Source organism: Diachasma alloeum, unplaced genomic scaffold (assembly GCF_001412515.2).
Source record: "Diachasma alloeum isolate Michigan unplaced genomic scaffold, Dall2.0 Dall_scaffold_00368, whole genome shotgun sequence".
Taxonomy (NCBI): Eukaryota; Metazoa; Arthropoda; class Insecta; order Hymenoptera; family Braconidae; genus Diachasma; species Diachasma alloeum.
In genome coordinates this window covers 1,034,058-1,046,943 of record NW_021680507.1, presented here as the reverse complement: position 1 = coordinate 1,046,943, position 12,886 = coordinate 1,034,058, and the positions used below count along the sequence as shown (strand labels likewise).

At 34.8% G+C, this 12,886-nt stretch overlaps 1 long non-coding RNA gene across 2 annotated transcripts; it reads right to left on the bottom strand.

Annotated features, from left to right (window-relative positions):
* Positions 1-12,228: 12,228 nt before the first annotated feature.
* LOC107041566 lies at positions 12,229-12,790 on the bottom strand. Of its 2 annotated transcripts, none has more exons than XR_001461078.2 (3): positions 12,698-12,790; positions 12,532-12,636; positions 12,229-12,477 (listed from the first exon to the last, which is right to left on the bottom strand). It is a non-coding gene; the product is annotated as an uncharacterized LOC107041566 (long non-coding RNA). The 2 variants fall into 2 exon arrangements; XR_001461079.2 differs by having other exon boundaries at positions 12,536-12,636.
* Between the last annotated feature and the right edge of the window lie 96 nt (positions 12,791-12,886).

Sequence of the window (12,886 nt, the reverse complement as noted above, 5' to 3'; positions counted from 1 at the left end):
TCATTACGCTGGTACATACAAGTGCATCTTGACTCTCCGGTTTTGCCCCCGCATAACATGTACACATCCACCTCCCGCTCATCGCTCATCTGGAGATGAACCGTGACCGCCGACGAGAAATTTCCGGTGAATGTTTCCGGTGATTTTCCAAGACAGAATGTTCGATAGAAGGATGCGGTTCATCATCGATAGTGATCTACAGGTTGAGCGTGCAATCGTGTTCATGTTCCTTTGGGGAGGAAAAAAAGTGAGTGTGGCGGGGGGTGAGACGGGTCACATGCCACGAGGATTGCTTTAAATGATTAGGAAAATTTGGGAATTTTTTTTATTTTACCGAACTCATGATTTTTTCTCATTTTCTTATATTTTAATTTGTTATTATGTTAATTTGTCATTTTATTTTTTTAATTATTATTTTTTATCATTATTATTATTACTAGGAGGCTACGCCCCCTGCTCGCTCCGCTTGCCAACCTCCATATGACCCTCATGATCCTTATTCTGACCCTTGTGGTCCTTATCCTGATCCTTATTTTGACCCTGGTGACCCTTAGTTTTTGACCCCCCATGTCCCTTATTTAAACCCTTGCTCTGACCCTTATGATAATCTAACCCTTGCGATCCTCATTTGGATCCTGAATCTGACCCTCGTTACAGCCCTCGAGACCCTTATTTTGACCCTGGTGACCCTTATTTTTTGACCCCCATGTCTCTTATTTGGACCCTTGCCTCGACCCTTATTACCCTTTGATCCTCGCGACACTTATTTAGACCCTTAATCTGACCCTTATTACCCTCAATGTGAACCTTGTTACCCTTAATCTTGTGACCCTTAATCTGACCCTCGTAACCCTTAATCTGACGCTTGTGACCCTTATTTTGACCTTCATATTAAAAATAACTCAAGCTTTTGTAATGAAATCTTTGCAGAGAATATCTTCATCAATTTTCTAAATTCACAATGAGAGAAAAAAATTTTTAATGAACTTCACAGTATTTAAAAATTTGTTCCACTCTCAATCACCATGTCACTCCTCATTGTTTTGTTTTTTTACTCCTCTCTATTATAATGAAAAACCCTAGTGCCAAACTGCCTCCATCAGTCTGTCTCATCAGAGAGACGGGGAGAGTCCGAGAGTCCGAGGCACCGACAAGAATCAGTTGCCTATCTTTCGGGGTCGTGTCGGTTCCACGGAGAGTTAGGCACGGGGTTCAGTCGACAATAAGCCCGCCCACTGCGACAAGACGAGCGAACTGTTCTTGCAGGGGGATTCAAATAAAAGAAATTTTGTTGAAACAAAAAAAAGAATTGAATCTGGGGAAAAAGGAGGAGTTTACAGGAGATTTAATTGGACTCCCGGATCTTGCTATTGTTGTCGCGCGATTCTTTTCATTGTTGCAGCCAATGAGAGGAATTTGAAGAGAAAAAATGTTTCATTGTGTAGCGAAATTAATTCGAATTATTGAATTTTTTTCAAAAGTTTTTTCGTTGAATTTTCAATTGTCATTATTTTAGGCCATTTGTTTTTTATATTTTTGGTTTTTTATTGTATTTTTGTTATTCTATACTATTTTATTATTGCATTTTATAGTACTAGGGAACGCTAGATTAGTTCATGCTATTTTATTTTTATTTATTTGCTATCTATTTCCATCTTCACAATTAGATTAATTTAATTTCATCCATTCGACTTCTTATTATATTTTTTTTCATTAATTCACAAGTTACAACATTGAATGAAGGGAAATTATGTTAAAGATGAATGAAAAGTTTTTTTGTGATCAAAACAAACACAAAACAGAAGTGAATCGAAGTCTCATTCGGGTAATAGAAAAATTTTTGTTTTTGAAAATCAGAATTCCGGGGATATCTTCGAATTTAATGCTTCAAATGAATTCAATTATAGCTTAAAATGTTTATTTTAATGTCATTAAGTCGAAGTTAAAAGATGATTACGATAGCTATATTAGTTGGTTTTATTTTTATGATGATTGTAGAAAATTTCGAATTTTTCATGAATTTCCCTGAAAGTGAGCTTCTGATGGTTCCTTCAAATGTGATGTTTCAAATTCATTCAAGTATGTGCAAATAAAATTTTTCTGTTAACATTTCATCGAAGGGCTGGGGGGAGAGATAGAACTGTAAAAAAGACAATCGGTTGTATAGAAGAAAGGGATAATAAGAATAATGATGATGATAACATTCAACCAAGTTGAAAATCTGACGAAATTAGTTGAGAAGAAATCTTATTCTTTTTTATAAAATGAAATAAACAGTGAATTATACATGATAGAAGAAAATGATGTGCAAAATAATTATTCGGAAGCAAATTGCCAATTTCATTAAAAATGTTTCAGATTTTTAAAATATTTTCTAACAGTGCAATATCGAGATCCAAATTCAGCTTACAAAATTTAAATAATAAAATCATTTTAAAAAGTCCAGTGTAAAAGCATTCCACTGGAGAAAAGAAAACAAAGTACTTGAATATTCTCAAATGAAAAAAAAAAACTGTGAAATAGAAAAAAAATCATTCAATAAATGAAAAAAACAAGAACTAAATTTATTAAAATTTATTTTAATCCAATGAAACACGAAATGACCTATTCAAAATATTCATTACACCCGTTTTAACCGAATTACAAAAAAAAATTTCGAAAGAACACATAAGGACGGACTAAATCGATCGCAGACTGAAATCTTAATCACTAATTCAACTAGAAGAGCATTGATACATCATGTTCGACATGTTCACATGTGCGTCCGAGTATCGTTTCACGTCCCAGCATGAATAGATGATCGATGTGTTCAGTGGGATATGGACCAGCGGCTCCCAGCAGTTCTCACAAGGCATTATCTCCTCCTAGTCGTCGGGATTTCTTCTCGTCATTAATCTATCAAACCGGGTACATGTATCTGCCCCTCGGTCAATCTTCATCGGTGTAGCTTTGTTAGAACCTAGTTATCGTCGGAGGAGTTCGGGAACACGTTTATGACTCGGTATCAATTGCGGTTAATCTTCAGGATTAAATAACTTTTTAATGGAAAAGTCATTTTTTTAAGCAGTCCTTTATTTATTTTTCAAATATCTGGGGAACCGATAGATTTACGAAATAATGCTATTCAAACTTTTTTATAGAGAATTTTATGCCCTACAAAAACGATTTTTTGACATTTTTCTCTAAATCCTTTCGTTATCGAGATTTTCAAAATTTTATGTTTATTGAGAATCTATAAAAAGTTTAATTCATCGATTCATTTATTTACTGATTCATTTCCCATAAAGTCCTCTCTCTATAAGAAATTTTGCCATCAATTGGTCTCAATTTTAGATCCAATAGGGATTAATCTCGAAGTTGGAATCATTTTTAAACAAAAGCAAGTTTTTTGAGCTTTTTTTGCTTTTCAAATATCTTCTGAACCGATAGATTTGCGAAATAATATCATTCAACCTTTTTTGCAGATAATTTTATGTCCTACAAACATATCTTCTGAATATATTTTCTTTTCTCTAAACCCTTTCATTATCGAGATTTTTAAAATTTTATGATTTTTGAAATTCAACAAAATTTTCATAAATTTATTCATTTATTCATTAATTTATTTCCCATGAATTCCTCTCTCTATAAGAAATTTTCCCATCAACTAGTCTCAATTTTAGACCCTATAGCGATTAATCTTAAGGTTATGGGATAATTTTTAAACACAAAAATCCTTTTTTTAAGTTTTTTGCATTCCAAATATCTGCTGAACCAACAGATTTTTGAAATAATGTCCTCAAACATTTTTTGTAGAGAATTTGATGCCCTCCAAAAAATATTTTCTGACATTTTCCCCTAAACCCTTTCATTATCGAGATTTTCCAAATTTTCTAATCGCTGAAGTTCAATAAAAATTTAACATTCCTTCATTTATTCATTCGTTCATTCATTCATTTTCCACGAATGCCTCTCGCTCTCTCTCTCTCTCAGGTATATCTCCGTCAATTAGTGTCAATTTTAGACTCCGAAAATGTTGAGAATTGATAGAAGACGATAATTTCAGATTTCAATTCATGACAATTAGTGAATTAGCTGGAGAAATCTCGAGTTGTCGATTCCGTTAGTGGTTCTTAGTTCACGCGTCGTTTACTCCTTCGATTCAATCCATCGGCATCTCTCACATCTCGATGCATTCTTCTTCAATAATTTCTTTTTCAAATCCTCCCCCTTCTTACGCTTCGGCATGGTACAACGATGTCACGGTACTTGGTGAGCAGCACTGCGGAAGCAAGACAATTTTTTTGTGATCTCTGGTGCATGGCGGGGGGTCTCTCTCATTCTCGGTTTATATCGGCAATAAATTCGTTCAGTTGCCCGTCACGGGGCCCATTTAATTCAGTTTGGCCGGACCACGTGGGCTCTGGGAATTTGTGAAGTGACGTGGAGAGATGAGAAATTTTTTAAAATGTTGGTAAATGAGTCAGGTCCATGGGAAAACACCATTCGGGTGATGTGCCAGTTAATGCAGGGGTGAATCTTAATCAGAAACATGATAAAAACACATTTTTTTCTTTAGACAAAACAAACGTATGTTTTTCTGTTTGATTTTCTTTAGATAAAAAAAAACAAGCCCAATTGTTTGTTTTTGTTTTCTTTTCAGAAGAAAAAAGTATTTTTATATTTATTTCTTTGCCTAAAAGAATGTTTTTTCTGAGAAAAAATAACTTGGAGATGAAAAGAAAAAAACATATTTTTTTGAACAATTTTTAAATAAAAAAAAAGAAAGTTTTAAATATTGATAATTCGTTTTTTCTTTGTTTAAAAACATACCCAATTTTTTTTAGGTATGTTTTTAAGCAAAATAATTGGAAGGAAAGTAATTTGGAAATTGGAAAAAGAAAAGAATTTATAATTTAAGGAAATTATCAATTAATGCTTTAAGGACTTTTTTTTTCAACAAACACTTTTTTTGTTTTTCTTCTAAAACAGAAATAAAAGCAAATTATTTTGTTCTTTTTTTGGAAAAAAAATGTTTGATTTTTTTTTTCTTAAAAAATAGTTTCATTTCCTGATGAAAAAAAATGGAAATTGTAAGAAAGAATAAAATTTTCAGTCATTTATTTCTAGAAAAGAAACTGAAAAAAATGAAAATTTCTATTTTTTTTTTAAAGTTGATTTTCTCTGAGAAAAATAATTCAGAAATTATTTTTGAAAAACTCAAACTTCAAAGAATTGGTAATTGGTTTAAAAAAATGAATGAATATTTTTCTTAATTTTTTTCGTATAAAAAATATTTGTTGTTTTCTTTCTTTTTTTAGAAAAAAGAATGTTCAATTTTTTTTTCTTCTCAAAGAATTTTTTTTTCTCAAAGAATAATTCAATTTCTTGATGAAAGAAGCTTGAAAATTGTGAGAAAGAATAAAACTTTCAATCATTTTTGTTCTACTCAAGAAAATTTGGAAAAAAATTAAGATTTGTATTTTGTGTTTAAAGAACTTGATTTTCTCTGAGAGAAAAATTGGGAAAGTATTTTTTTAAATGTCCAATTAAAAAAAATTGGTAGTTCGTTTTGAAAAATTTAATGAATAGGAGAAAAATTGATTAATTTTTGGCACCTATCAATTACAATTAAACTTGCACATGACATTGGCCCAGACTCACCACCAGAAATTAATAAATCGATTCATCTCAGCCCAGGTTTATTGAACCATCGATTACACCCATTAATTTCACCATTGAATGACCACATGAAATACCCCCAACAATATATATCTCGTGACGTTATAATTACGATTGTAGAGATAAGATCTCCCGCTGTGCGAGTCTACCCCACATTAAACCTAATTACTCAACCCAAATTAAAATTCATTCAATGATTCTCGTTACACCTCGCTAATTTCACATCTTCAATTCTGTTCCGTTCTTTTTATCAAATAAATTGATCGATTGATAACACTTAAAAAAGCGGAATTAAAATAAATGAAGCATCATCAGTACTCATTAGTAATAAATCAGTTGATAATTAATCACGATTAATTTACTGATTCTCAATTAATTTGTTCTTATAAGGGATCAATAAAATTTCATGATTTTTTCATGAATGTAGACTTTAATAAGCTATTCATTGACACCAATTAAAATTCAATTTTTCATACAGATTCGAAAAAATTGATATTTTCCCAAAAATCGATTTTCAACGATCACTCAAAAAATTGTCATCAAAATGGAATTAGTCATGACTCAAAAAAGTGATCACAATCCCTTCTTGATCCTATTAGAATATGATGGGGTCGCACAATTCGTTGTTGAGTTACAGCACATTGCTTATGCGATTTGAAAGAGAAAATCGGTTGTTTCATGATTACTGAAAGAATCATCAGTAATAGCAATTAAATCAGGGCTTGAAAAGTATATTTCAATGGCTTCTTAATCAAGTTGAAAAATGGTGAGAACAGCATCATTGTTTATCAAGTTACACAATACCGTCATGAGCCTTTTATATAAAAATCTCTGTCTCTATTAAACTCAGGTACCAGTCTATTATGTTGAATACTCATTCATATTGATTCATGCTCCCGACTAACTTCTGACAGAACCTGGGTTAAACCCTGGCTAAATCCTGAATAAACACTGATTAAATCCCGGCTATAAACTGATTAAACCTTGATTGAACCTCGATTAAACCCGGACTGAAAACGAATTCGAGTCTTGAGAGGGTCTGAATGTAGAATCATTTGACAGAACGAAATACTCCTAAAAAAATTTTGATGACAATTCAATCGATGATTGTACAATGACGTGAAAAAATAGAAGAAAACAATAGTGAAATGAGAATTGAATAAAAAAAAATCCATTCGGAAGCAAATTGTTAATTTATTAGGAACAATAACTATACTCATTTGTAAAAAAACGCAATTGTCGTGGGGACGAATAGAAGTGAAATTTTATCAATTTCTCCATTACAGAAAAATTCCACGCAGTATTGAGCAAACATTCATGTTCGGTAATTTTTCTCCCCGTGAATAATTATGTCAATATTTATTAACTTTTTTCTCCTCAATTTTTTGCCTCAATTTTACCCATTCAAGGGCCTAGCGCCGTGTGAAACCTAAGAGGCGACGAAAAAAGTGGCCCAAAAAAGTGCTCCACATCGTGTAAGGGATAGTGATCTCGTGTTACATCCGAGGCTCGAGGATTCAGAAGCGACGCACGTGCCCAGCAACCTCTTTTCATTCATCAACCCCTCGGATCAGTGACAATGGTCGAGTGATTGTGACAGATGCACGCGGGATGACGCTTAATAGAGAGGAGGAGAAAAAAACCTACGCACCCCATTGAGAGGTGAGTTAACCCCCTGGTGATCATTCACGGGGTCTCGAGCGAACAGGTGGACACTCCGGCGCTACAGATGCGGCGTAGATACTCAAAAAATTGCAAACAACAGGGTTTATCAAGATGCGGGTGAACTGCATTGTGTGCGGAAGGGGTGACGATGAATGGCACAGAATTTTCGCTGAAGGGCGCAGACGACTCTTCCATTTCGTTTAAAAAATCAGTAGTTTGCTTCTGAATGGACGAAATAAAAAAAAATTGTTAGAATTCAGTAGTGAAGTGGTAAACCGGTTTAAGTCGATTTTGACTATTGCCCAGTTTTCTTCAATGAATATCTCAAAATCCAAGGGAAATAGCAAAATTTTTGTCATAACCTTTTTTGTAGGACAAATTGAGAGCTAGAAAAAAGAAAATTACAACAATTTCGCTATTTCCCTTAGATTCCGAGATATTTATTGAAAACTGGTCAATAGTCAAAATCGACTTATACCGGTTTACCACTTCGCTACTGAATTAAATTCCCCTGTTGGATTTCGGGGTTTTCCCGAGATCAAAATTCACTCTTCCAAGTTCTGTTATGTTAAGGAAAGATTTATTGCGTTATATTGCTATGGGGTCTTCCCTGAGAGTGTAAAATGGGGAAAAGTCCTCTCGGGAGTTTTACTGATGGGTTTTTCCCAAATGTGGGTTTTCCCCACAAGTACACCTGGCGACCAGGCGGGGTCAAGAGGGAAAGACCAGGCGTTTGCTTCAGCAACCATCTGTAGTCTCTCGTAGATATTCATAGTATCAACTACCTCCTGACTGCGTAGAGTCTTAGAGATTTTTCAATTAAAGTATTCACATAGATAAAAAGTGTTTCTTAATTTAAACCCGATAATTCAATATCCCCCAACGAAATCGATAACCACAATCGCCTAATAATCAATTTGTACAATTCCCCATTCATCCCATCCAAACAAACCCGCAACTAGGCAATCTTGTAACAATCCAAGCACTTATCGCCTCATTGTATGGTTATTCATGTGCGCGCGGTCACTTACTCGCGCACAAGCCCAGGGCTTCTAGAATAGTGGGCAATAGGAAACCCGATAATCGGTATATTCAAGCGGAGGTGTGCAGTCATTAACTTCCAATAACGACCGAAGCGTAATAGTCGATCGGCGCCTTTCAGTTGCCCTCGAAAAAAAAAATGTGAAATTAGAAACAGAAAAATCCCCCGACGGCTCATTGCTGAGCGTGACCGACATTTTACGTTCCTGAGGACGTTGTGTTCCACTCTGTTCTGCTGCGCTCGTCTCTTCGGGTCAGGAGGGAAGACGGCCCCCGGAAATATCGGCCCGACACCCGTATAATGCACAGCCATTCGAATGATTTCTTTTTTTTCTCGTGTGGTCTCACCACCCCGGGAATATATTCGGGGATGTGGCAATTAGGGAACGTGACCGGTCTCTATTCAGCGCTCCTCACCTTCATTTTTGTGTATCCTTGGACACCTCCTCGACGTATTTTCCATGGGAATGACTATCGGGTTACTGGAGATCGGTATCAGCGTCTCTCCGGGTTCAGTGTTAAATGATCTCTCGGGTCAGGGTATACGTTTCGTCCTTTTTTTTTTGACGTGTTCTGACGCAAATTGTCTTTGATCTGAATTTATTAGGCATTTATTTGGGTTTATTGCTAATAAATTTGGGGGGTTTAACTGTTCATTTGTTATCGGGGAGATCTGAATTGGGAGAGGCGCGACGGGAGTTCGTTAAACTCATTTGTTTCGAGGGGGTTTTTGCTTAATTATGCGCCTTTTTGGGAGGTTTTTAATTGAGATTTGGGAAGCTGGGGGCTTGGGGGTGGCGGGGACGTTTCCTGGGGGGAGAGGCGGGGTGATGGTACATTTGGATTAATTAAGGTTGGATGTATTTGAAGTTTGGAGGAATTCCTCCAAATTTCAAACAAAAAAAATAGAAAAGCACATAATTAAAAAATTAATTATTTACAATTAATTAACTAAATAATTAATTAATAATTAATTAATTAATAATTAATTAACAATTAATTAATTATTAATCAATTAATTATATGCTTTTCTCTTTTCTTTAACAATCATTCTATTTTGTGACGTGAACTTTATGATATTCCTTTCTAAAAACAAGCATGGGCAATATCTCGAACGAATGGAGAAATTCAGGCGTTTTCGTGAGTACAATCGTCGAATTTTCATGCAACCTGCCTAACAAATAAAAGAGAATTGAATACCATTCTATGAAATATGAATAATCGAATCATAATTGTGAAATAGAATAATTCAACTTTCTTAATATTGCGTTTACTAAGGTTTTCTTCGAACAAAGTTGATTAGAATTAATAGCTAGAACTATGAGATTGTCTTACATTTTTTATGTTAAGGATAGGAGAATCTGAATGCAATATAGTGAAAATGATGATCGATTTTTTCACTTTGAACAAATAATATTAATATCCAAATACAAAATTTCTGATATGAATAAAAAGAAGCTGTGACTCAATATTCCAAATGAAGTTTTAATTTTTAATTTAGTGCTGATAACACGAGATGACAATATTCTAAGCACGCAATTATATTGATGAGATGAACAACAGATTAATTGAATTACCGTGTGAAATAACTAAAAATTGATAACAGTGTGGGCACGCACTTTTACCAGAGTATCAACAAACATTGAATTCTAGAAATTCACACTCTAAAGTGTGTTCTACAAGGAATTAAATTGTAATTATTATTAAAATCTTATTCAGTGAGCATAGGAATTAGAACATGATCAAGTCATTTACTGCAATATGAAAATTTAACAGCTGATAAATTGGGACTAGTGACAACAATTAATTGAAGAAGCGTGTAAATAAAAAAATGAAATTTAAAATGAAATAAAGTTGAAAAAAAATTCAATTACGTCAATAATTAATTAGTTCAGAAGAGTTGTAATACAGACTGTCCCACCGGAAAATTCCCTGGCTCTCGACTAACGCAAATTTCAACTACAAATTCTCGAAATAAAACTAATTGAAGGCTATCGTTATAGCGGATGTGTCAGTTATTATTTTTTTTCGTGAAATGAAATTAAGAGATCGTGCCATCTGAAGACGTAAGGCTTATGATACTCAGGTATATGACTCCATGAGCGAGAAGGAAGGCAAAAGTGCCCCGAAGGCTAACGAGGATCGGCCGACACCTCCTTATCCTTATCTCGGTGGTGGTTACCGTTATAATTCTTCGGGCAGCGACGCGCCGGGCCTGGGCGTTAATTATCGTATACCCAAGTTCACTCTGGGCATTTTTTTACTCTACAATTCCGCAGTTGGTCGTTATTTAATTTGTTTTCGCGGGGACTTTGGGAGCGGATTCAGGGTTGATGTACTTTGATAATTTTAGGGGAACATTGGTCATGAAACATTGCGAGGGCCATTTTAAATTGATGAGTCGATGGGGGGATTAAACTTTAATTAGGATTGCAATTATGATTATTGATTGATGCAATTAAAATCATTCCTGCGAATTCATTCTTCGATTCATTCATTTTGCGTCGCCCTGATGGTCCATTTTTATAATTGCATAATTGACGTGATTTCATTGCACAATGACTCGTATTTTTTTTTGAGGATTCTGAATGTGATAAATGCTGAGCGATCACAAATTCTGTCAGTTCGTGCCAAGAATCCAAATATCATTGGATAACGCCTCCGATTTGTCCTGATATCCAATTTTTCTGCTACCGATTGTCGGACTTCGTACAAAAATCAACTGCTTTCTTCGCAAGATGCTGAACGATTGGCGTTTGATGTAATCAAAAACCCCGAACTCCTTTAATAATTCTTCTATTAGACGATTGACATGACTTCATTGGTTATTGTAATAATTTTAGAGGATGAATTAAAAAATGATGAAATACACAATGGTCTGAACCAGTTTATTGAATGAACATCGCTCCCTCCAATTTTCGAAATGAAGTATTTGTGATGAGTGAAATGATTTCGGTTATGGGACCGACGAAAATGTGATGATCTCTTGGCACACGACAAAATTGTGACCAATTCATCATCTGGCCGTCGTATTTCACCAAACAAGTGGCACCACAACTTGAAATTCGGAGATGACCCCGTGGTTTCGTGATGACAAGACGCTGAGTTGATGGTCGAATCCGTACAATGAATGTTATCAAATCAAAATGACAAGTTAATACTGTGAATTATCAATAAATGTAACAGAATATTGTGACCAAAACATTTGTGACTGTTCAATCACATCTAGACCAGTTGGCTTGTGATATGAGAAGAAATGAAACAAGTGGGAAATTGCTTTCGTCACAACATAGTCAATATATTTTTGCTAATTAATTGGCAAGTTGCTTCTGAGTGGAATTTCTATGATGATGTATTTTAAATTGAATTCAATGATTCACTGTGTTGGATTTTTTGTTGAAAAATACTTGACAAAAATTAATCTTTAGTTGGTTTGAATGCGTCTTTGTACGTTTTATATTTCTTTCATCTCTTGTGTTTCCACTTTACATCGAAGAACATTTTTAAGTGTGAAAATTCCGAGAAGTTTGAGGCATGATGTTTATGCTCTGTTTTTCTAGTTTCTAGTCTAAACACAATGCATGAGTGGGACCTTTTGAATGGGAGTCATCAGACCCAGGGTGTTGGATCCCTTTTGTCAATATAGTTAGTTCCTCTGAGGAAACGGTACTGAGAGGATGTGTCTTCCGAGCGTATAAAATAAAGAAAGTTTTTCACTTATTTGTCAAATTTAATTATTTTAAATACCCCATATCCAATACACTGAATTCAACATTGCTCCAATCTTGGAATTTGTTTACCTTTCCCTGAATATTGATTTCAAAACAAATGTTCTGACACAAAGAATGAGAAATAAAAAACTGGTTAATGAAGATGTTTATTCCAAATTTCTACAATGTTATCCTTTTTTCCAGTTTCAAACTAGTGAATATCCACAGGTGGAGAATGTTATCAAGGAAATCCAGGGTCAGCCTCGTGCGTCATCGTAAATAAATAATTAGTCCGGTGATAGCAGAAAACGATTGTTTACTTCGTTGGGAAAGTTAAGAATTCATGAAGAATTCATGGTTGGAAATTGAAAGAGGCCGTCACTTCGAAGCAAAAGCATGCCTGAGAATAAAAAATATCAACCGAATTTGTTTTGACAACAGTAGAATTTCTCACCTACTCAGGACAGAATTGGGGAACAGGTGCAGAGCCCCAGCATGCAGACAGGAACAAATGGGCCGATGCAATCTCGCATGCAATCCGTATGGCTCAAGCAGAGAGCTACTCCAACCACAAAAATTAAACATCCAACTACGAAAATAGGTTCCATGAATATACGTACTGATCGCATCGGTCATCGTGAGACAACCCACCAGCAGAAGAAGCAACTTTAGGACTATCATAGCTCTAAAATCATGAACCGTTCCGAATCAAATCTTGCGAACGACTGCATCAGCCCGTAAACTTTGCATTACAAACGCTCCGCAACGCTCGTGATTATCATTGAGGAAAACTATTATTTACATGAGGA